The following is a 22,629-nucleotide window of genomic DNA, read 5'->3' on the forward strand; positions in this document are numbered from 1 at the left end:
AGTCACTCATCTGTTGTTGGACACCTGGGTTGCTTCCAGGTTTTGGCTATTACAAATTGTGCTGCCAAGAACATATGTGTACATAGATCTTTTTGGATGAATGTTTTGGGTTCCTTAGGATATATCCCCAGGGGAGGAATTGCAGGATCATAGGGTAGGAGCATTTCTAGCCTTGTGAGAGTTCTCCAGACTGTTCACCACAGAAGTTGAACCAATTTACATTCCCACCAGTAGTGTAGGAGGGTTCCTTTGACCCCACAACCTCTCCAGCATTTGATGCTGTTACCTTTTCTGATGTATGACATTCTCACAGGAGTGAAGTGGTATCTTGTTGTTATCTTTATTTGCATTTCTCTGACAATCAGAGACTTGAAGCATTTTTTCATATGTTTCTCGGCCTTTTGGATCTCTTCTGTGGTGAATATTCTGTCCATGTCCTCCCCCCATTTTTAGATGGGATTATTTGTTGTCTTGTTGTTGGGATTTGCAAGTTCTTTATATATTCTGGTTATTAGCCTCTTGTCTGATGTATGCCGTGTAAAGATCTTCTCCCATTCTGTGAGTGGTCTCTTCCTTTTGGGTATTGGTTTCTGTTGTTATCGCCAGGCTGGCTTCACGGGCAGGTAACGGAGATGACCAGAGACACACGGCTGAGCTGAGAACGCAGTTTAATCTTTATTCACGAGTGGGCAATGTGCTCCTCCATCTTTCTCCTCCTGTGGCTGAGAGGGACTCCGGAAGTACATAGGGTAGGGGGCGGGGAGAAGGGAGAAGCGCACAAAAAAGCAAATACTAAACCACAATCTCTTGGAGGCAGGGGGGTGAGACCAATGTCTCACCAATGTAAAGCAATGTCAAACCAATGTAAAGCATAGCAACAATGTAAAGCAATGTCAAACCAATGTAAAGCATAGCAACAATTCCCCCTTTTCTTTTTAACTAAATGACCATAGTATCAGGAGTGTAGGGTGAACAGAAACCTATATCGTACAGGCATTTTCAAAAAAGAAACTGGCACAAACATGGAGGAACATGTAAGCGAGCAACAAGAACCAGTGTGCTGCCAAGGGAAGGCCTGAGGGGGGCGTTTTTGCCTCTGTGGGTAAGACTCTATCAGCTAAAAAACATTTCCTGCCTCTGGGGGCTTCTTTTGCCTCTGGGGGGCATTACTTGCCTCGATGGACATTACCTAGCATGGGGGGTTATGGCCTAGAGTCCCAAGGCAACTGGCTGCAGTCAGTCTTTGAGAAACCCAGCAGGATAAAGGGAGGCTGCTGTAGAGTTGTGTAAAGTGTCCAAGAAGTGTACCAGTGAGTCCGATAGAAGTGTCAGTCCAAAGCAGATGTCCACTGAAGAATGCCAGTGGGTGGAACGTTGTATGAGGAAGGTCAGCTGTTGGAATTCCACTTTTCTGTAGCAAACTTGACAGCTGCAATTCACTTGCTTATGAAACAACTTGTAGCAGGTTAGAAGTTTACCACAATTGATAACTCTATTACAATTGGAAGTCTTTTTTAGTATGATTTTAAGGTTGTTTAAAGTTTAAACAATAAAATGTGGAAAGGTAAACAGAAGAACCATGGGGGGAAAAAAAAAACCCTAAGGCATGAGAATCATTAGCATAACCATTGTGCAATCTACCATTTCTAATTGAGAAGGATTCGAGAGTTTTACATACCAACAAGTCTATTTAACCTTTTGTTACACCCATTGAAGATGGAGACACACCCTAAGTGTGCACAGGTTTTTTTTTAGACTAACTTAGTTAAAATATATTGATTTTTAACTAATTTTTAACTCAGACTTTAAATGTAAGTTAATTTTACCTTTATGACAACTATGTTGAAAACCTTTTTCATTTAACTCTGTCTGGTAAGAATATAGCCTTAAAGTTACATTTTTAACCTTAAAGTTAATGTTTACCAAACTTTAAACGCACACATAAACATGGTCTTCAATACACAAGGAGGAAAACTTTTGTTACGAAGACATGTCATTTTAAATATGAGTTTAGATCTATACTGTCTTAGCTATTCGGGAAGTGTGTTGTCCAGCAGTGGCTTCTTGCGAAACTTCAGCTCCAGGAATTGTAGGTAGCGATCTATGCAGGAATCTCTGTGTATTTTAGCTTATCTGACTTCAGAGCCGAGTTGGGGATCTCAACCAGGGGGCCCAGTTTCAGCAGGGAGCCCATGGTCTCCGGGTGGTCTAGGATCTGTCCTGACTTCATAGCAGGAGGGCGGGCAGGCCGGCCGTGCAGAAGGCATGGGCCGAGGTGCCCCGGGGTGGCGGCCAGGATGGGCTGCAGCCCTGCCCGCCATGCCTGCTGCCCTGCTCTTGGTGGCCAAGCAGCGTGGGGGGAGCTCACGCCCAATGCCTTGCACCACTCGGTGGAAAGCTGGCTCATGCGGGCTGGCATTGGGCTCCTGCAGGCTGGCATTGGGCGGAAACCACAGAGTGGTCCAGAGATAAATGTTCCAGAAACAGTGAAACAGTCTCATGAAGAAAGGGCATAGGCCTTTGGAGATCTCTTCACAAGCAGAAGAGAAAGCCATAGTGCATAGGTAGCCAAATTGTCACTTATCTGGGGGATGGGCAGGTCACGCCCCACGTTGGGCGCTATATGTTGTTATCGCCGGGCTGGCTTCACAGGTGGGTAACAGAGACAACCAGAGACACACAGCTGAGCTGAGAATGCAGTTTAATCTTTATTCATGAGCGGGCAATGTGCTCCTCCATCTTTCTCCTCCGGTGGCTGAGAGGGACTCCGGAAGTACATAGGGTAGGGGGCGGGGAGAAGGGAGAAGTGCACAAAAAGGCAAAGACTAAACCACAATCTCTCGGAGGTGGGGGGGTGAGACCAAACCAATGTGAAGCATAGCAACAGGTTTCATTTGCTGTGCAGAAGCTTTTTAATTTGATGTAGTCCCATGGGTTTATGCTTGCCTTAGTCTTCTTTGTAATTGGATGTGTTTCATTGAAATGTCTTTAGAATTTATGCAGAAAAGAGTTCTTCCAATATTTTCCTCTAAGTATCTGATAGTTTGTGGTCTAACATCCAAGTCCTTGATCCACTTGAAATTTACTTTTGTATTTGGTGAAATATAGTGGTTCAATTTCATTCCTCTGCATGTTTCAACCTATTTTTTCCAACACCATTTGTTGAAGAGACTCTGCTTTCCCCATTTAATAGTCTGTGCACCTTTATCAAAGATTAGATGTCCATAGGTGTGGGGGCTTACATCTGGGCTGTCAATTCTATTCCACTGGTCAGTATGTCTATGCATGTTCCAATACCAAGCAGTTTTGATGACAGTGGCCCTATAATACAATTTGAGATCTGGGAGTGTGATGTCTCCAGTTCTGTTCTTTCTTCTCAAGATTGTTTTGGCAATTCTAGGTCTTTTCTGGTTCCAGATAAACATTTGTAGCATTTTTTCTATTCTCCTAAAAAATGTGGTAGGGATATTGATGAGGATAGCATTAAATTTGTAGATGGCTCTGGGTAGTATATTCATTTTGATGATGTTAATTCTTCCAACCCATGAACATGGAATATCTTTCCACTTCTTTGTATCTTTTTCAATTTCCTTGAGTAGTGGTTGATAATTTTCAGTATACAAGTCTTTCACTTCTTTGATTAAGGTTATTCCTAGTTATTTTATTGTTTTTTGTTGCTATAGTAAAAGGACTTGATTTCTGGATTTCAACTTTTTCTAAATTAGTGTTTGTATAGAGGAATGCCACTGACTTTTGAATGTTAATTTTATAGCCTGACACCTTACTGTATTGCCTGATGATATCCAAACACTTCTTGCTGGATTCCTTAGTTTTTTTATGTATATTATCATGTCATCTGAAAATAAGGAGAGTTTGACTTCTTCTCTTCCAATCTGTATGCCTTTAATTCCTTGCTCCTGCCTGATTGCTATGGCAAGAACTTCCAACACTATATTGAATAGTAATGGTGATAGTGGGCAGCCCTGTCTAGTACCTGATATGAGGGGAAATGCTTCCAGTTTCTCACCATTGAGTATGATGGTGGCTGTAGGTTGGCTATATATAGACTCCACTATCATCAGGAATTTTCCATCTATTTCATTAGATGTGATGGGCCTGTTCATGTTATCTACTTCCTCTTTACCTAGTTTTGGAAGTTGGTAGGTATCTAGGAAATCATCCATTTCTTCCAGGTTCTCTAGCTTAGTGGCATATAGTTGTTCACAGAAGCTTCACATGATATGTTGAATTTCTGCAGTGTCTGTTGTGATATCTCCTCTTTCATTTATGACCTGATTTATTTGGGTCTTCTCTTTTTTTTGTTTTGTGAGTCTGGCTAAAAGTTTGTTGATTTTTTTTCACTCTTTTGAAGAACCAACATTTACTTTCATTGATCTTTTGTATGGTTATTTTCAATGTTATTGATTTCTGCCCTAACTTTAGTGATTTCTGTCCTTCTGGTTGCTTTAGGATTTCTTTGTTCTTCTTCTTCTAGGTCTCTAAGATGTGAAATCAGGCTGTTTATTTGTGCTTTTTCTTGTTTCCTAATGTGTGCTTGTATGGCTATGAACTTCCCTCTCAGTACTGCCATTGTTGTGTCCCAAATATTTTGATAGCTTGTGTTTTATTATCATTGAACCCTCAAAACATTTTGATTTCTTCCTTTATTTCCTCTTTAACCCAGTAGTTGTTAAGGAGTATACTGTTGAGCTTTCACACTTTGGGACTATTACTAATCTTTTGTTGATTGTTAAGTATTAGTTTAATTCCACTGTAATCTGAGAAGATGCTTGGGATGATTTCAATGCTCTTGAATTTGCTGATGCTGTCTTTGTGGCCTAACATATGGTCTATACTTGAGAATGACCCATGTGGACTTGAGTAGAATGTGTATTCCAGTTTCTTGAGATGAATGACTCTGAAAATGTCCAGTAGTTCTAGTTTACCTATCTCCTCCTTTAGCTCCCTCATGTCTTTATTGATTTTCTTCCTGGATGATCTGTCAAGTTGAGAGAGTGAGGTGTTGAAGTCCCCTACTATGATTGTGTTACTGTTAATATACTGCTGTAGCTCTTTCAGTATATGTTTGATGTATTTCGATGGCTTCTCATTGGGTGCATAGATGTTAATAATTGTTATGTATTCTTGATTGATCCTCTGAGCATTAAGTAGTGTCCATTCTGATCTTTTTAAATTTTATTTATTTTAAAGTCTATCATGTCAGATATGAGAATAGCTGTTCCTGCTCTTTTTTGTGGGCCATTGGCCTGTAGGATAGTTTTCCATCCTTTCACTTTGAGTCTGTGTTTGAGTTAGGTGGGTTTCCTGTAGACAGCATATTGTTGGGTTGTGTTTTCTGATCTATCTTCCTACTCTGTGTCTTTTAATAGGTGAATTCAGGCCATTGACATTCATTCATATTAAAGATTGAAGATATTTTAACACCATTCTTATAGAGTTTTAGAGTATTCTGATATATGGCCTATTTATGGTGGTCTGACTGTTTATAGAAGAACTTTCAGAACTTCTTTCAGGACAGGCTTGGTGATAGTTGATTCCTTCAACTGTTGCTTGTCTGAGAAGGTTTTTATGCCTCCATCTAGTCTAAATGACAGTCTAGCAGGATACAGTAGTCTTGGTTGAAGGCCTTTCTTATTGAGTACTCGATAGATATCTTGTCATTCTCTTCTGGCCTGTAGTGTTTGTGTGGAGAAGTCTGCTGCTAATCTTATGGGTTTTCCTCTGTACGTGACTCTTTGTTTTTCTCTTGCAGACTTCAGGAGTCTTTTTTTATCCTTATTCCTTTCCATTCTAAATATGATGTGTCTTAGTGTATTTAAGTCTGGGTTATTTCTGTTTTGGACCTTCTGGGCTTCTTGAACCTTTATGTCTTTTATTTTGTCTAGACTAGAGAAGTTTTCAGCTATTATGTCCTGAAGAATGCTTTCTTCCCCTCCCTCTCTTTCTTCCTCTGGTAAGACAATAATGTGTATATTGTTTCTTTTGAATTCATCCCATAGATCTCTCTTTTTGTTTACAGCATCTCTTAATCTCTTTTTGAGATCTCTTACTTCTTTTTTAGTTGTCTCTAATTTGTCCTCAATCTTGATAATTCTGTCTTCAACCTCACTGATTCTATTCTCTCTCCCCTCTACTGTTTTCTGGAGTTCATCTATTTTGTTACCATGTTCTGATCCTGTTTTCGCTTGTTCAGCTAGTTGTGTTCTTAGCTCAGCTATTTAAGCTTTCAGCTCTCTAATAACCTTGAGATAATTAGTATTTTCTTCTAGAGTCTCATTTGTTGTTTCTGTATTTCTGATGACAATTCTTTCTAACTCTTTACTCACTCCTGTGATTATTTCCTTAACTAGTGTTTGGATGTTGACCTCATTATTTTCTGCTTCACCCTTTGGGGGGCTATTAGCTGGATGGACTCTTGTCCTGGTTCATTTTTCCAATATTTCTTCTTGTTGGTTTAACCATTTTATATAGTATGTTATGAGTTCCCTCTCTCAGTACTTTTCAAATTACTGATCACTATTGCCTGGATTGAGTTGTGTCTAAGTAATGTAATTAAAGGGTTCACAGTGGTGAAAGTTAACAGTTGTTGTATTTTAATCCCTGAATTGGAGCTCAGTGGCTTAAAAGCCTCTTTTGTGATTTTTCTTCCCTGTGGTCTATGGGATCCTGAGGGCTTTTAAACTATAAGTAGGCTTCTTAGCTTAATCACTGACTCCTGACCAAGAGATAAAGCAGGGTGTGGCATAGATAATCCAGTGGTTAGGCAAGGAGACTTTCACAGCCCCACAGCTATGCCACTGAGGTATAGGTCTTCTCCTGAGTTTCCTGGTTAGTTCTCTGTCCCCTGGTCAGCCCAGGGCCTCCCTGCCACTGCTCCAAATTCTGAGGGCAGTAGCATTGGAGACTCAGAGTTGCATTTGGTGAATCTCAGGGGAGTCCACTCCTCCCTTCAGCCATCCCCTTGTTGGTGGAACAGATTGAGGTGGTGTCTCAACTGCCGGATTGTTACCAGCCGCTTAATCTCTCCCTAGGCTCCTCTCTGTCCACCAGCCACACGTGTTTGCACTCACGGGTGACTTGGTGGGTTCCTGAAGTTGTTCTATTCCTGTCTTGTTTTGGTACCAGGTGGTCTCCTTTGGTATTCCTAGTTGATCTGGGAGAGGAGAGGAGATGAGAGAAACAGATCTACTGCTGCTCGTAGCTTCACCTCTGGAAGTCTCTCGAATGAAGAAATTCCTAATAGACCACATAATGGAGATATTTGGTAAGTCTAAGTAGACAGTCAAATAAAAGCAAAGACAATTTTAACAGCTAAAAGGGATAACAATAAACAGTGGAAAAGATCATCTGTATTATTCCTTGTCTATAAAATTTAATCTTCTGCTTTTATTTTATTTTTTTCTCTCAAACAGGATTTTATTTATTTATTTTTACCAGAGCACAGCTCAGCTCTGGTTTATGATGGTGCAGGGAATAGAACCTGAGAACTTGGAGCCTCAGGCATGAGAGTCTGTTTGCATAACCTTTATGCTATCTAGCCCACTCCAACTAGGATTTCCATTGATGCTTTATGCCTTCATGATTCCACCACTCCCAGCAGATACTTTTTTTTTCTTTCTAGCTAGACAGGGAGAGAGAGAAGAAACATACCACAGTACTACTTATGCTTAGGAAGCCCTCTGCACGGGGCTCCCATGTGGTGACTGGGGAATTGGACCCGGGTCCTTATGAATGATGAAGCATGTAATCAATCTACTGGATGAGTCTGTCCCCAGACCCTAAAATTTAATATTAAAAACAGACATTTTATGGAAATAGAAATTGAATAAAATTAACTGAAGAAGATCATCAGACTGAGAATGAACCCATAATCATCAGTAACCAAATAAGGGAAAGTTATTAAATCATTATTTCTGAAAATCAAAAGGCTTTAGTTTAAGTCAACACTTTTCAGCTATCAAGGAAATATGAATCTCCCCCACATCAAGCAGTTGGCAGCACATCCATGTGCCTTCAGATTAAAGCTGTCACAACTTATACCTGTGTGTTGTACCTGTGCAAATTAGCATTCCCCCCCATTAATTTTCATATTACTCACATATTTGCATGCTGTTTACAGTTGATAATTTGCATTTTGCTTTTTTGTGTTATAGCTCAAGTTCAACAAAATGAAACAGTAGATCTTGAGTGATCTGTTAAAGAATTAGAGTAACAAACTGATTCAAAGGTGTATACAGGAATACAAAGGATCTAGATGAGTCAAATATAAAAAGCACAAATTTATAAATTCTAAAAACCATTTCTGTAAATTTGAATGACTCATGTTCCATATGTATTTCATCTCAAATAGTCTAAACTTGTGATGTTAGTGATGAAACATATAGAAAAGAAGACCTCAGAACTTTTTAACCTTCATTTATTTCCTGAGGTTTTTTTCAAACCAATTTTTATTTGTGATTAGTAGTGGGTTACAAGACTGTAGGATTACAGGGTATAGTTAGTTCCACACCACAGCTACCACTAAATTTCTGTAAGGCCTCCCTCAGAATTTTTCATCAGATCAAATAGCACAATGGTAGAGCCTTTGACTGTTTCCCATTACACTATGTGATCATTGTCCAGTGAGCGTGACAGCCCTGGATCTGGTTTTCACTGGTACCAGCCACTTCTGAGTAGGTATGGGTTTTTAGCCCCACAAATCTCTCCTTAAGTCCCTTTGTCCATGAGCCACACATGTTTGCACTTACCTGTGGGTTGGTGGGTTCCTAGTCTTACCTTGTTGCCTTCTCAGGTAATCGATCCTCTTTGCTATTACTCTGCATCGGGTTTTGAAAAATCACATCCAAATATTGCAGTTATCTCCCCTGTTAAGATGTGCAATTTATCTTGCAATATGGCAGGATAGGCTGGTGATTAGGCCATGTGTCCTTCTTGAATCCTAGTATCCTGCCAGGCATTCTCAGGCCAGAATGCCCGCTAAATTTGATGATGATGATGATGATGATGATGATGATGATGATGATGATGATAATGAATGCTAGCTAGGAGAATATACTGAGGTTCCCCTATTCTCTTCCCCAAGCTCTAATTGTTGGAGAGTTTCAGAAGACTTTAGATGCATAGCTCACTAGAGCAGAAGCAAGAATTTCATTTGATGTCTTTAAGAAAAGATGGTCACCCCCACCTGCAGGGGAGTCTCTTCACAGGCGGTGAAGCAGGTCTGCAGGTGTCTGTCTTTCTTTCCCCCTCTCTGTCTTCCCCTCCTCTCTCCATTTCTCTTTGTCCTATCTAACAATGACAACATCAATAACAACAACAATAAACTACAACAATGAAACAACAAGGGCAACAAAAGGAAATAAATAATAAAAACATTAAAAATTCAAAAAGAAAAGATGGTCACAACTTTAATCAAAGGTGGCCAGTTTTCTTGCTGCAGATGGTCAAGATGGGGAAGATGAAAGAGTTCCAACTCCATCACATAAAATTAATCATCTTGAGCATTGCCCCAAACCTCTTCTTCTTTCCTGCTGTCTAGTCATTGGCCCCATGAGGAATATGTCCAAGTCTCCTAGGGGAGTGCCTGACTTGTAAGATGTGATCCTAGGAGTATTGGGAGTATTTTGGTTGTGTTTTCTTTTTTCTGATCTTGCAGAGGAGAGGGACCCAGCAGACAAGAGAAAATCAAAAGTAAACAAGGGAAGAAATGATTAACAGAGCAAGTTCCCCTAGGGGCTAGGAAAAAAGAAACTGCAGAACTTTTTTTTTATGCTTTTTGCTTCTATTCAGATGAGAAAACAAGGAATAAGGTCAACCTTAGATAAATGATCACACTGTCTTGTGTGGCGTCAGTGCTCAACCAGTTACTTAATTCGATAGATGTCAGCTAGTGACACAAATGATTAGCTTCTGGTGATTTAGAAAAGATGCCATTGAGAAGTTCTATCCAATCATCAGTCACATGAATGTTTAGAGCAGAAGGCTGGGCTGGCTAGGCCATGTAGCTGACCTAATAGAGTAACTGGTTTACTCAGTAATCACCTATGCTGTTAATTACAATGATTACCAAATGCACCTGTGGGTCAACATACCAGGACTAAGTGGCACCACCAGAGTTAATCCTCTCCCTCCTCTAGATATTTCACAAAGATTAAAGAAAGGAAACTGACAAGGATTGGGCTCTTTTATGTCAGGCTCTGTGCCAAATGCCCTAGTAGAGTGTAGTTCAATTTAATTTCTTAGAACAACACTATTGAAGAAAGTGACTCAGAGAAGTGAAATTCTTTGCCAAAAAGGAGGGGGGGAGCTGGTCTGACCTGTTAACAACCTCAGTCTTTTAACATGTCACAATGAGAGAGAGAGGAAGAGGAGAGAGAAAAAGCTCAGTGACTGATTATGCCAGAAAGAGATCATTCAAGAACCTATAGGCAAAGTCTAGCAGAAAAACAATCCCATGTAACCTGTAAGCTCTATGAAAATGTTATCGATTTGTATTTTCAGAAAACTGACAATTTAAGGACAGAGCATAAGCTTTTACTCATCTCTAGACCTTTATTTTCTGGTTGAAAAGAAAAAAGCCATTGAAAAAAACTCCTATTTCTCTCCCTCTGAATTTGTGTTCCCCTGTTATTTTCTGTTGTCAAAACTCAGACAAATCTTATTACTTTATGAGGCCACAGGATGTGATTTATACGCCTCCTAGGAGAAATGACTGCAGAGAGAGTGATAGGACTTATTAGGTCCCAAGTGGACTGAACTCACCATTAAGTTCGCCTGTCTGGCCTGCTCCTGACAGTTATTAATGCTTTCGGCTTCAGTAGTGTCCAACACTTGCTCTTCTGGGGTGCCAGTTCCAGATTCTATGTCTACACTGGAGCAGCACTCCCCACTCCCATCACCCTACGATAAAACTGAAAACCCACTCCCCTGCCTCAGTCTTTTACTTTGGTGCAAAACTCCAAACCTAGTCCAAGTTCTGCTTTGTGTTTCCTCTGTTCTTAGTTCTCAACTTCTGTCCATGGATGAGATTATCCTATATTCATCCTTCTCTTTCTGGTTTATCTCACTTAACATGATTCCTTCAAGCTCCATCCAAGACGAGGTGAAGGAGGTGAATTCACCGTTTTTAATAACTGAGTAGTACTTCATTATGTATACATACCACAACTTATTTGGCCACTTATATAATGTTAGGTTACTTCCAAGACTTGGCTACTACAAATTGTGCTACTATGAACATAAGTATACACATATCTTTTTGGATGGGTTTGTTTGGTTCCTTAGGAAATATCCTTAGGATAGGAATTGTAGGATCATAAGATAGGTCCATTTCTAGCCTTCTGAGAGTTCACCGGATGCTTTCCACAGTGATTGGACCAAGGTGCATTCCCACCAGCAAAACAGAAGGGTTCCTTTACTCCTGCAACCTCTGCAGCATTTGCTGCTGTTACCTTTTCTGATGTATGACATTCTCACAGGAGTGAAGTGGTTTCTCATTGTTGTCTTTACTTGCTTTTCTCTGACAATCAAAGACTTAGAGCATTTTTTCATGTGTTTCTCAGCCTTTTTGATCTCTTCTTTGGTGAATATTCTGTTCATTTCCTCTCCCCACTTTTGAATGGAGTCATCTGTTTTCTTATTGCTGAGTTTGGTGAGTTCTTTATACATATTGGTTATTGTTTGATTGTTTTCTCTGATGTATGGCACATAAAGATCTCCCATTCTTAAGGGGTCACTTGGTTTGGGTGGTGACTTCTTTAGCTGTGTAGAAACATTTTGATTTGATATAGCCCTGTGGGTTTATTTTTTATTTGTCTTCATTGCAATTGGGTTTGTATTATTGAAGATTCCTATAAAGTGTAGGTGAAACAGTGCTGCCAATGTTTTCCTCTAGGTATTTGATAGTTTCTGGTCTAACATCCAAGTCCTTGATTGATTTGGAGTTAAGTTTTGTTGTTGTTGTTGTTGTTGTTGTTGTTGTTTGTTGTTGTTTTGCCACCCGGGTTATTGCTAGGGCTCTGTGCCTGCACTATGAATCCACTGGAGGCCATTTTTCCCCATTTTGTTGCCCTTGTTGCTATTGTTGTTGTTGTCATTGCTGTTCTTGTTGTTGGATAGGATCCATAGAGAAGGGGAAGACAGAGAGGGAGGGAGAGAGATAGACACCTACAGACCTGCCTTGCCGCTTGTGAACCAACCCCCCTGCAGGTGGGGAGCCAGGGGCTCGAATCAGTATTCTTACACCAGCCCTTGTGCTTTGCGCCATGTGTGTTTAACCCACTGCGCTACCACCATCATCTCAGTTAAGTTTTGTGTGCTGGTTAAATGTAGTGGTTTATTTTAATACTTCTGCATATTTCAACCTTACATTTCCAGCACCGTTTGTTGAGCCCCCTTATAAAAAAAATTAGATAACCAAAGATGTGGGGCCTTATTTCTGGACTCTCAATTCTATTCCAGTGCTCAGTGTGTCTATTTTTGTTCCAGCACTAGGCAGTTTTTTTTTCCCCTTTTGTTGCCCTTGTTGTTTATCGTCATTGTCGTTGTTAATATTTGTTGTTGTTATTGCTGTCATTGCTGGACAGGACAGAGAGAAATTGAGAGAGGAGGGGAACACAGAGAGGGGAGAGAAAGACACCAGGTGGTAGCATACTGAGAAGAAAAAATACAGATATCAGTCCCATATTCATGGATTAGAAGAATTAACATAATCAAATGTTTGCATAAAGGAGTGCCACCAACTTTTGTGTGTTTATTTTGTAGCCTCACACTTTACTGTATTGCCTAATAATTTCCAGGAGCTTCCTGCTGGATTATTTAGGGATACACACACACACACACACACACACATACACACATATATATTCACATCATCCCCAGGAACCAGGTGGTAGCATACCTGGTTAAACACACATATTACCAAGCACAAGGACCTACTTGCAGGGGTCTGCTTCACAAGGAGTGAAGCCAGTCTGCAGGTGCCTATAACTTTTTATTCCTCTATCTCCCCGTACTCTCTCAATTTCTCTCTGTTCTATCTAATAAAAAGAAAAGAAAGATGGAAAAAAATGGCCATCAGGAGAAATGATTTTGTAGTGTTAGCACCAAGCCCCAGCAGTAACCCAGGAGGCAAAAAAAAGAATAATAATAAAATAATAAAAAGCACAACCATATCATCTGCAAACAGTGACAGTTTGATTTCTCTTCCAATCTGTATCCATTTAATTCCTTGCTCTTGCCTGATTGCTATGGAAAGAACTTCCAACATTATGTTGAAAAGCAACGGTGATCTGAATGGGAACACTTCCAGTTTCTCATCATCGAGTATAATGTTGGCTGTAGGTTTGCTGTACATGGACTCCACTAGATTAAGAAATTTTCCATCTATTTCCATTTCTTGTAGCGTTTTGATCATGAAGGGATGCTGTATTTTGTTGAAGGCTTTCTTTACATCTATTGAGATAACTATAGGGTTTATGGTCTTGCTTTATTGATGTGGTGGATCACACTGATTGATTTACGTATATTGAACCAACCTTGCATTCTTGAGATAAATCCCACTTGGTCATCATGAACAACCTTTTTAATATACTGTTGTATCTTATTGGGTAGGATTTTGTTTAGTATATTAGCATCTGTGTTCATCAGAGATAACGGTCTGTAGTTTTTTGTTGTTGTGTCCCTATCTGCTTTTGGTATCAGGTTGATGTTGGCTTTATAGAAGGTGGAAGGGAGTGTTCCTGTGTGTTCAATATTTTGGAATATCTTTAAAGGTAGAAGTACTAACTCTTGAAATTTTTGTAGAATTCCTTTGTAAAACCATCTGGCCCAGGACTTTTATTGTCAGGAGGTTTTTGATAACTGTTTCAATTTATTTGGCTGTAATTGGCCTGTTCGTGTTTTCTAGTTCCTTTTGGTTCAACTTGGGAATGTTGTATGTGTCTAGAACTTTCCTATTACTTCCATTTTCTATAGCATGGTATCATATAGTTTTTCATAGAAGCCTCACATGATATTTCCAATTTCTGTAGTATCTGTTGTGGTATCTCCTCTTTCATTTAATCCTATTGATTTGAGTCTTCCTACTCCACCACCCCCCCCTTTTTTTTAGTTAGTCTGACCAAGGGTTTGTCAATTTTGTTTACCTTTTCAAAGAACCAACACTTTAGCTTTGTTGATCTTTTGTATGGTTCTCTGATTTTTCAATGTTATTTCTGTCCTAATTTTGTTTATTTTAGTCCTTCTGGATGCTTTAGGGTTTCTTTGGCCTTCTTCATCTTCTAAGTTTTTAAGGTGTGGTGACCCCAGCAGGAGTTTGGGACTATTAGCATACAAATGACATCACCCTGAGGAGGTGCTTCAGAGAAGGGACTGCATAAAAGCAAGGGACTTTGAGCAAGTGAGCCTCTTTGGCTGGCTAGCTGCTGCTGCTTTTGATCAGAAGGTTCTTCTGGTCAGGTATCCATGGCTGCTTTTCCTGGGAACTGAACACGTGTGACTCTGCTAGCCAGTAAACTTTTAGACTCCTCTACAGCCATGAGCAACCTTTACCAGAGCTTACAACTGTTTATCTTATGGGACTAAACTTTGATAACCATATTCAGACTTTATAGACCTAGCGTATGCTTAACCCTTAATGATAATTGCTTATTTTGCCTTTTACCTGTTTCACCCTAATAAACCATGTATTGATTAAACCAGTTCCCAGATCCTGCTGTGAATTCTTCTATATGCGCCACAAGCAGCCCCAACCCCCATACCTCATTTTAAGTTAATTTACAACATTAAGGTATTTCATCAGGCTGTTTATTTGAATTTTTTCTTGTTTTCTAATGTGTGCTTATATGGCTATGAATTTCCCTCTTGTACTATCTTAGCTGTGTCCCAAATATTTTTGATATTTTGATGTCTTCATTTTCATTTGATTCCAAGATCATTTTTTTCTCCTTAATTTCCTCTTTGACCCAGTAGTTGTTAAGTAATATATTGTTGAGTGTCCATATTTTGGAACTTTTACTAATTTTTTTTTTTTTTTTTTGCTAAGTGTTAGTTTAATTTCAGTGTGGCCTAAGAAGATGTTTGGAATGATTTCAATGTTCTTGATTTTGTTGACACTGTCTTTGTGGCCTAACATATGGTCTATCATTGAGAATGTCCCATGTGGACTTGAATAGAATATGTATTCCAGTTTCTTGGAGTGAAAGACTCTGAAAATGTCCAATAGTTCTAGTGTGTTTATCTCTTAATTTAGCTCTCTTGTTTATTATGTCTCTGCCTAGATGATATATTAGTCTGAGAGAGTAAGGCATTGAAGTCTCCTACTCTTACTGTGTTGTTGACATATTTTTGCACTTCTTTCAAAAGATGCTTGACACATTTAGATGGCCCCTCAAAGAGTGCATAGATGTTAATAATTGTTAAGTCCTTTTCATTGGCTGATCCTCTAAGCATTATATAATGTCCATCCCTATCTTTTGTTACTTTATTTATTGTCTAGTGTGTCAGATATGACACAATATGATAAAGGTATGAGCTGTTTCTGCCCTTTTTGTGGTCCATTAGCTTGTATGATATTTTTCCATCTTTTCGCATATCTAGAAGCAAAAGAATTAAAAACTCTAAGCATTCTACAACTTTAGGTATGCCCACAAAGAAACATGATTGTTTTTAAGAATATTTTCTGAAAAATACAGGCATGGAGGTCAGCCAATATTTCTGATAAGTCACTGGTACTTTTGTTCTTGATCCACTCTTCTCTCTAAATCACTACATTTTTATTTTTTATTGTTTACCAGAGCACTGATCAGCTCTAGTTTTTGGTGTTGTGGGGGTTTGAACCTGGGACTCCGGAGCATGAAACTCTTTTTGCATAAATATTAGGATACCTACCCCTGCCATGATCACTATATTTTCTTAAAGCTTTTAAATTAATGTTTTCCTTTAAAAATCTGGAATAAATCAGAATAACAGGTCAATCTACCTTTTCCTGTCAATTATAATTCTTAGCAAGTTTGTGGCATTCCACATTTGATAAATTTTTTCTTTCTTTCTTTTTTTTTTTTTCTTTACCAGAGCACTGCTCAGCTCTGGTTTATGGTGGTATAGGGGATTGAATCTGGGACTATGGAGCCTTGGATATGAGAGTCTCTTTGCATAACCATTATGCTATCTACCCCTTCCCTGATAAATCATTTTCATGCTACAGACTATACTAAAATTATTTTAAGACTACCAGTTTACACTGGGTGGGGTATTTTGCACCAAAACAAAGGCCTCTGGGGGAGGAGGGGGAAAAAGGGGTGGAAAGGGCCTTGGGGCCTAGTGCATGATGGTGGAAAAGGACTTAAGCTGAGGGTGAGGGTGTCCTGCAGATGCCTTTCATGGGGAGATTAGAAATTGTACCCATGTGTCAGCAGCTGTACTGTAACCTATTAATCCCTCAATCAAATAAGCAGAGGAAAAATGTTCATTTCACTATAAACAATGCCCTAATAAAATTATTTAAAGAAATGAAAGGGGGGAAAAAACTCTAGGTGGGGAGCCGGGCGGTAGCACAGTGGGTTAAGTGCACGTGGCTCAAAGTGCAAGGACCTTCACAAGGATCTGGTTCCAGCCCCCAGCTCCCCACCTGTAGGGGAGTCACTTCACAGGCGGTGAAGCAGGTCTGCAGGTGTCTTTCTCTCCTCCTCTCTATTCCCCCTCTTCTCTCCATTTCTCTCTGTCCTATCCAACAACGACGACATCAATAACAACAATAATAACTACAACAGCAAAACAAGGGCAACAAAGGGAAAAAATAAATATTAAAAAAAAAAGGAAAAAAGTTTAAAAAAATAAACTTTGTAAAAAAGAAAAAAACAAGAACTCTAGGTTACAAATAGGTCCACTGCAGTGAATCTCTAACGTCCATAATATTCATTCTTTTGATTTCTATTTGCCAAACACCCATAATGTTCTAGGTTCATACTATGGGCTGGAATATAAAGACAGCTGGGCCCTGCCACCATGATGCTATGTCTAACAGGGAAAACAAACAGTAACCAAGAAACTCCAGATACAGTGAGGACAAGAATTGTGTCTGTTGCGTCCACCATGCACTTCACTTCTCCTTATCCTAACTCTACCATTCTCAATAAATATCTGCTGGACAAATAATATAAAGGAAGAAACATAGGGTGTTGTAAGAGAAGCTTATGAGAGGGGCCTTTCTCCAGTGTGACAACTCATGGAAATTTATCTTCAAGAAAATGCATTTTATTTCATAGTTATTCATTCAAGTGAAAGAGACATGTGAGATCCAGCTACAAAAAAAAAAAAAAAAAATCAGAATTTTTTAAAAGTAAATAAATAAATAAATGAATAGATAATTATCCAGAATGACTGGTGTGGAGAGAGCAGACAGACAAGTGTTGGGGTTGACAAGTTTGAGTGATGCTCCAGCTCTAATGACCTTGGCCAGAAACTTCAGCATTTTGTACTTTCTCTTACAAGCAGTAGGAAACCGCTGACATGTTTTAATACATGGGTGATGTGAACAGACCTGTATTTTCAAAAGATCCCCCCAGGAATGGAGGGAAGTCCTTGTAGCTGACAGTAAAAAATGATGCCTGAGGGCTCATCATTTTCCAAGTGCCAGCCCCTTTCAGCTTGCTGTGTATACTCAGTTGGGAAGACATTTTTGTTAAAACCCTGTCTCTCTTCTACAGGTGTGACTCCCTCTCTCCACTCCCACCTCAACATTGCAGCATAATGTCTGCTAGACGGATGTATCTTTTGTATGATAAACTTAATGACTTCTGACTATTGTACAATGCTATATATATATGACATCCCAAAAGTTGCCCTTCTCTTGTGATGAGTACCTATAATATTCACGCAAGCAACGTGACCCTTCTTTGACTCCTGCACCATAAGACACAACACAGAAATGCTCACATCCTTCTGTTATTATTTGTTCTTTCATTCCAAACTGCTACCACCCTCCAGTTTCCCTGATTACTCCTGATGGTCTCATTATTTATTTTCATTTTTGTTTTAGATACAGAAAGAGAGAGAGAGAGGAAAGGAGGGAGGGAGAGAGACAGACAGAGAGAAAGAGACCACAGCACAAAACTTCCTGAGAACAGAGGGGGGCTGGGCTCCAACCTGGATGGTGCACTATGCACATGAGCCATTTTGCCATTCCTGGTTGCCTTATTTTTATATACCACCCCAACAGACTGCAGATGTCCATTACTCCAAAGTACACACCACCCTCCATTCTCCCAGAGCCAAACTAGAGAATCAGGAGCAAAGGAGCATTTTGCAGAGGAAATCTGGCAGGACGTAAATCTGGTTCTCTGGAAGTCGGGCGGTAGAGCAGTGGGTTAAGCGCATGTGGCATGAAGCACAAGGACAGGCTTAAGAATCCCAGTTCGAGCCCCTGGCTCCCCACCTGCAGGGGAGTCGCTTCACAGGCGGTGAAGCAGGTCTGCAGGTGTCTGTCTTTCTCTCCCCCTATCTGTCTTCCCCTCCTCTCTCCATTTCTCTGACATATCCAACAATGACGACATCAATAACAACAATAATAACTACAACAACAATAAAAAACAACAAGGGCAACAAAAGGGAAAATAAATAAATAAATATAAAAAACTTAAAAAAAAAATCTGGTTCTCTGAGCCCAAATATTGCCAAAGCTTAAAGGTTATGAACTGTCTCCAGCAGGAGCCCCCCCCCACACACACACACATACACACATACACTCCACATCAACAGCAGTGTTACTGGAATTAGTGTCAGTTCTAATGAAAGTCTGTCTCTCAACCTCACCAATGTCCTGTAGCCTCCCCTCCCCAGAACCCTACTTCACTAGGGAAATACAAAAACAGGCTGGGAGTATGGATCAACCTGCCAATGTCCATGTCCAGTGGAGAAGCAATTACAGAAGCCAGGTCTTTCACCTTCTGCACCTCATAAAGAATTTTTGGTCCATATTCCCAGAGGGGTAAAGAACAGGGAAGCTTCCGGTGGAGGGAATGGAACAGGGAACTCTGTTTGTGGTGGGAACTATACAGAATTACACCCCTGTTATCTTATAATCTTTTTTTAAAATTTCTTTATTGGGGAATTTATGTTTTACAGTTGACAGTAAATACTATAGTTTGTACATGCATAACATTTCTCAGTTTTCCATATAACAATACAACCTCCACTAGGTCCTCTGTCATCCTTTTCCAGTGCCTGTATAATCTTGTTAGTCATTATTGAATCACTAATATAAAATTCTGTTTTAAAAAGCCAGTCCCTTACCCAACCTGTCCTGCTGTATCTAGTGCCCAACCAACTCCTTTTCCCTAACCCCAAGCATTAAGGGCTAAAGGAGTAACCTGTTTACTAAACATAATAGCCAGTAAGAGCTGTCAACCTCAGCAAAATGGTGGGAGCTTTTATGCACCACTAGAGGAAGGAGCTTTTCATCCTGTGTCATATCCTTGACCTTCCAGGCTAACCACTGGGATTAATCTAGCTTGGCAAACCAGAATCCCATGAAAGTGTATTCTGAAAACTAAAAAAAGTAATTTTCCCTTGAAAGGGAGCCAGCTTTCAAAAATAATGTCTTCTTCACTTGATAGATGAGCAAACGAGTTAATGGTGGAAAAATTAGACATGCAATGTGTCAAAGAAATTACTCTTTTTTATATTTTATTTTATTTTTATATTTTACCAGAGCACTGCTCAGCTCTGGCTTATGGTGGGATGGGGGTGTTTAACCTGGAACTACAGAGCCTCAGGCATGGGAATCTCTTTGCATAACCACTATGCTAGCTATCCCCCCCACATTACTTTTTTTTTAAAAAAGCTTTTTTGCCTCCAGGTTTATTGATGAGGCTCAGTGCCTGCACCACAAATCCACTGCTCCTGGAGGCTATCCTTTCCCCTTTGTTGCCCTTGTTGTTTACCATTATTGTTACTGCTGTCATTGTTGTTGTATAAGACAGAGAGAAATCAAGAGAGGAGGTGAGACAGAGAGGGGGAGAGAAAGATAGACCCCTGCAGACCTGCTTCATCACTTGTGAAGCGACCCCCCTGCAGGTGGGGAGCCAGGGGCTTGAACCGAGATCCTTATGCCATGTGCGCTTAACCTGCTGCGCTACCACCCGACTCCCTGCCCCCCCCCACACACACACATTACTCTTAACAAGTGAGAAATTCAAAATGAACTGGGCCTATTGTCCCAGGTTTGCCTGTGGAAGCACCTTACTGCTCTTATCTTTTACAATTCACATACAGTTTTGCATCCCAGTGCCTAGATTCCCACCAAATACAGTATGTAACAATATAATGAAATACGCTGAAACTCAATGGGGCTCTAACTACGAGGTCTTACAGAACTGGGTCTTATAAAACACAAAATCACATTAGAGCACTGTCGATAACACTAGAGAAATTGCCACAAGTAGTGGAATGGTCCTGAGGTGTTATTCTTGTCTTTCCCTTAATCTTTCTCTGAAATAAAAAGAATGAAAATAAAAGCTGGCCTGGGAGCAGTGGAATCACATGTGTGAGGCCCCAGTGGCACAAAAAAAGGAAGAAAAAGTAGCAGGAAGGAAGGGGAGGTGGGGGAGTGAAAGAAAGAGAAATGACCAAGGCAAACTTACAGAATTGGGAGTTCTGGTGGTCTCACATTACATATACATTGAATTAGTGTGAGTATCCTGTTAGTCTTAAAAACACTATGGTGTGGGGGCCAGGTCTTGGCACACCCTCTTGAGAGCACACATTACCATATGCAAGGACCCAGGTTTGAGCCCCCATTCCCCACCTGCAGGGGGATGCATCATGAGCTGGTCTGCAGGTATCTACTTTCTCACTCTCTATTTCCTCCTCCTCCCTCTCAATTTCTCTCTGTCCTATCCAATAAAATAGGAAGGAAAAGAAAGAAGAAAAAATGGCCACTAAGAGTGGTGGCTTCATAGCTCCAGCACAAAGCCCCAGCAATAGTCCTGGTGGAAAAACAAAAACAAAAAGGAAACACTATGGTGTGCTATTTATACCAGAAACCATAGTAAAGAATGAACATAGACTAACCGAGTCCTTCTGTGACAGGGTATTTTGATTTTTTTCAGCAATCACTCGCTACCTAAGTCAACTTCTTGACTCAAGAAAACCAGGAAATGTGATGTAACCTTGATGTTGCTTCCAACAAACTAAAATCTGGATTGCCTTTTTTATTTTTTTGCCTCCATGGTTATCACTGGGTTCAGTGCCAGCGCTAAGAATCCAGTGTTCCTGGCAGCCATTTTTTCCTGTTTCAGTGGACAGGACAGAGAGAAATAGAGAGGGGAGGGGAAGATAGAGAGGGGGAGAGAAAGACGCCTGCTGACCTGCTTCACCACTTGTGAAGTGACACCCCTTCAGGTGGGGAGCTGGGGACTGGAACCAGGATCCTTGCACCGGTCCTTACGCTTAACCCAGTACACTACCACCCAGCCTCTGGAATGCCTTCTTCACTATATCTTCTAGAAAATAGATCCTGAAGCAAGGATTAAGATGCTAGGGTTCTATGTAAGAGAAACAAGCCTGGAGCATTGTCTGTGAAGGGAAGAGCAGTATGTTTATCTCAAGAGAAGGACCATCTCCTTCAAAGAGATGTACTGGGGAGTCAGTGAGTTAAGCGCAGGTGGCGCGAAGCGCAAGGACCAGCATAACGATCCCAGTTCAAGCCCCTGGCTCACCACCTGCAGGGGAGTCGCTTTACAAGTTGTGAAGCAGGTCTGCAGGTGTCTATCTTTCTCTCCCCTTCTCTGTCTTCCCCTCCTCTCTCCATTTCTCTCTGTCCTATCCAACAACAATAACATCAGTAACAACAACAATAATAACTGCAACAACAATAAAAACCAAGGGTAACAAAAATAAAATAAATAAATAAATGTTAAAAAAAAGTCTATTAAAAAAGAGAGAGAGACATACTGATCATTCAGTCAGCACACCCAAAGTCCCTGAAAGAGTAACAGAGAGAAACCAGACCTTGGTTATGTTACAGTTGTTACTAACAATTATTTTTCACAGAAAAGCAATTGATAAAGTATGGAACATACCATAAACATACAATTTATGTTTTGTTTATTAATTGCTCTATATGAGAAGGAATAAGTATTTTTCTGGGTTTGGAGCCAGGCAGTGGTGCACATGTTAATATGCATGAGGACCTAGGTTCAAGTCCCCAGTCCCCCCTATAGAGCTGTGTGGCAGTGCTGTGTCTCACTTTTTTCTCTCCTCTCTTCCCACTGTTTCTATCCCTCCCTTTTTTTTTTTTGAAAAATGCTTTTATTTTAAATTATTATCTTTTTTATTTATTGGATAGAAGCAGCTAGAAATTGAGAGGGAAAGGGGGTAATAGGGGGAGAGACAAAGTGACATCTACAACACTGCTTCACCACTCGCAAAGCTTTCCCCCTGCAGATGGAGACGGGGGGCCCAAACCCGGGTCCTTGTGCATTGAAACATGAGCACTCAGCCAGGGGCATCATCACCCGGCCCCCTGTTTCTACCTCTATTAAAAAAAAAAAAGAAAGGGAAGGAGGGGGCAGGGGCCTCTGGGAACAGTGGGCACCAAGCCCCAGTGAT

The 22,629-nt window shown here is 40.3% G+C and overlaps 1 long non-coding RNA gene across 2 annotated transcripts in view; it reads left to right on the forward strand.

Annotated features, from left to right (window-relative positions):
• LOC132538625 (uncharacterized) overlaps positions 1 to 22,629 on the forward strand; it is a 126,462-nt gene that overhangs the window by 90,065 nt on the left and 13,768 nt on the right. Inside the window, exon 5 of one of the 2 annotated variants that reach the window (XR_009549975.1) lies at positions 7,147 to 7,285. This is a non-coding gene — a long non-coding RNA (uncharacterized LOC132538625). Of the gene's footprint in view, positions 1 to 7,146; positions 7,291 to 22,629 lie in introns of those variants that run through there. The other variant, XR_009549974.1, reaches the window with a different exon arrangement.

This window comes from Erinaceus europaeus, chromosome 5 (assembly GCF_950295315.1).
Source record: "Erinaceus europaeus chromosome 5, mEriEur2.1, whole genome shotgun sequence".
Taxonomy (NCBI): Eukaryota; Metazoa; Chordata; class Mammalia; order Eulipotyphla; family Erinaceidae; genus Erinaceus; species Erinaceus europaeus.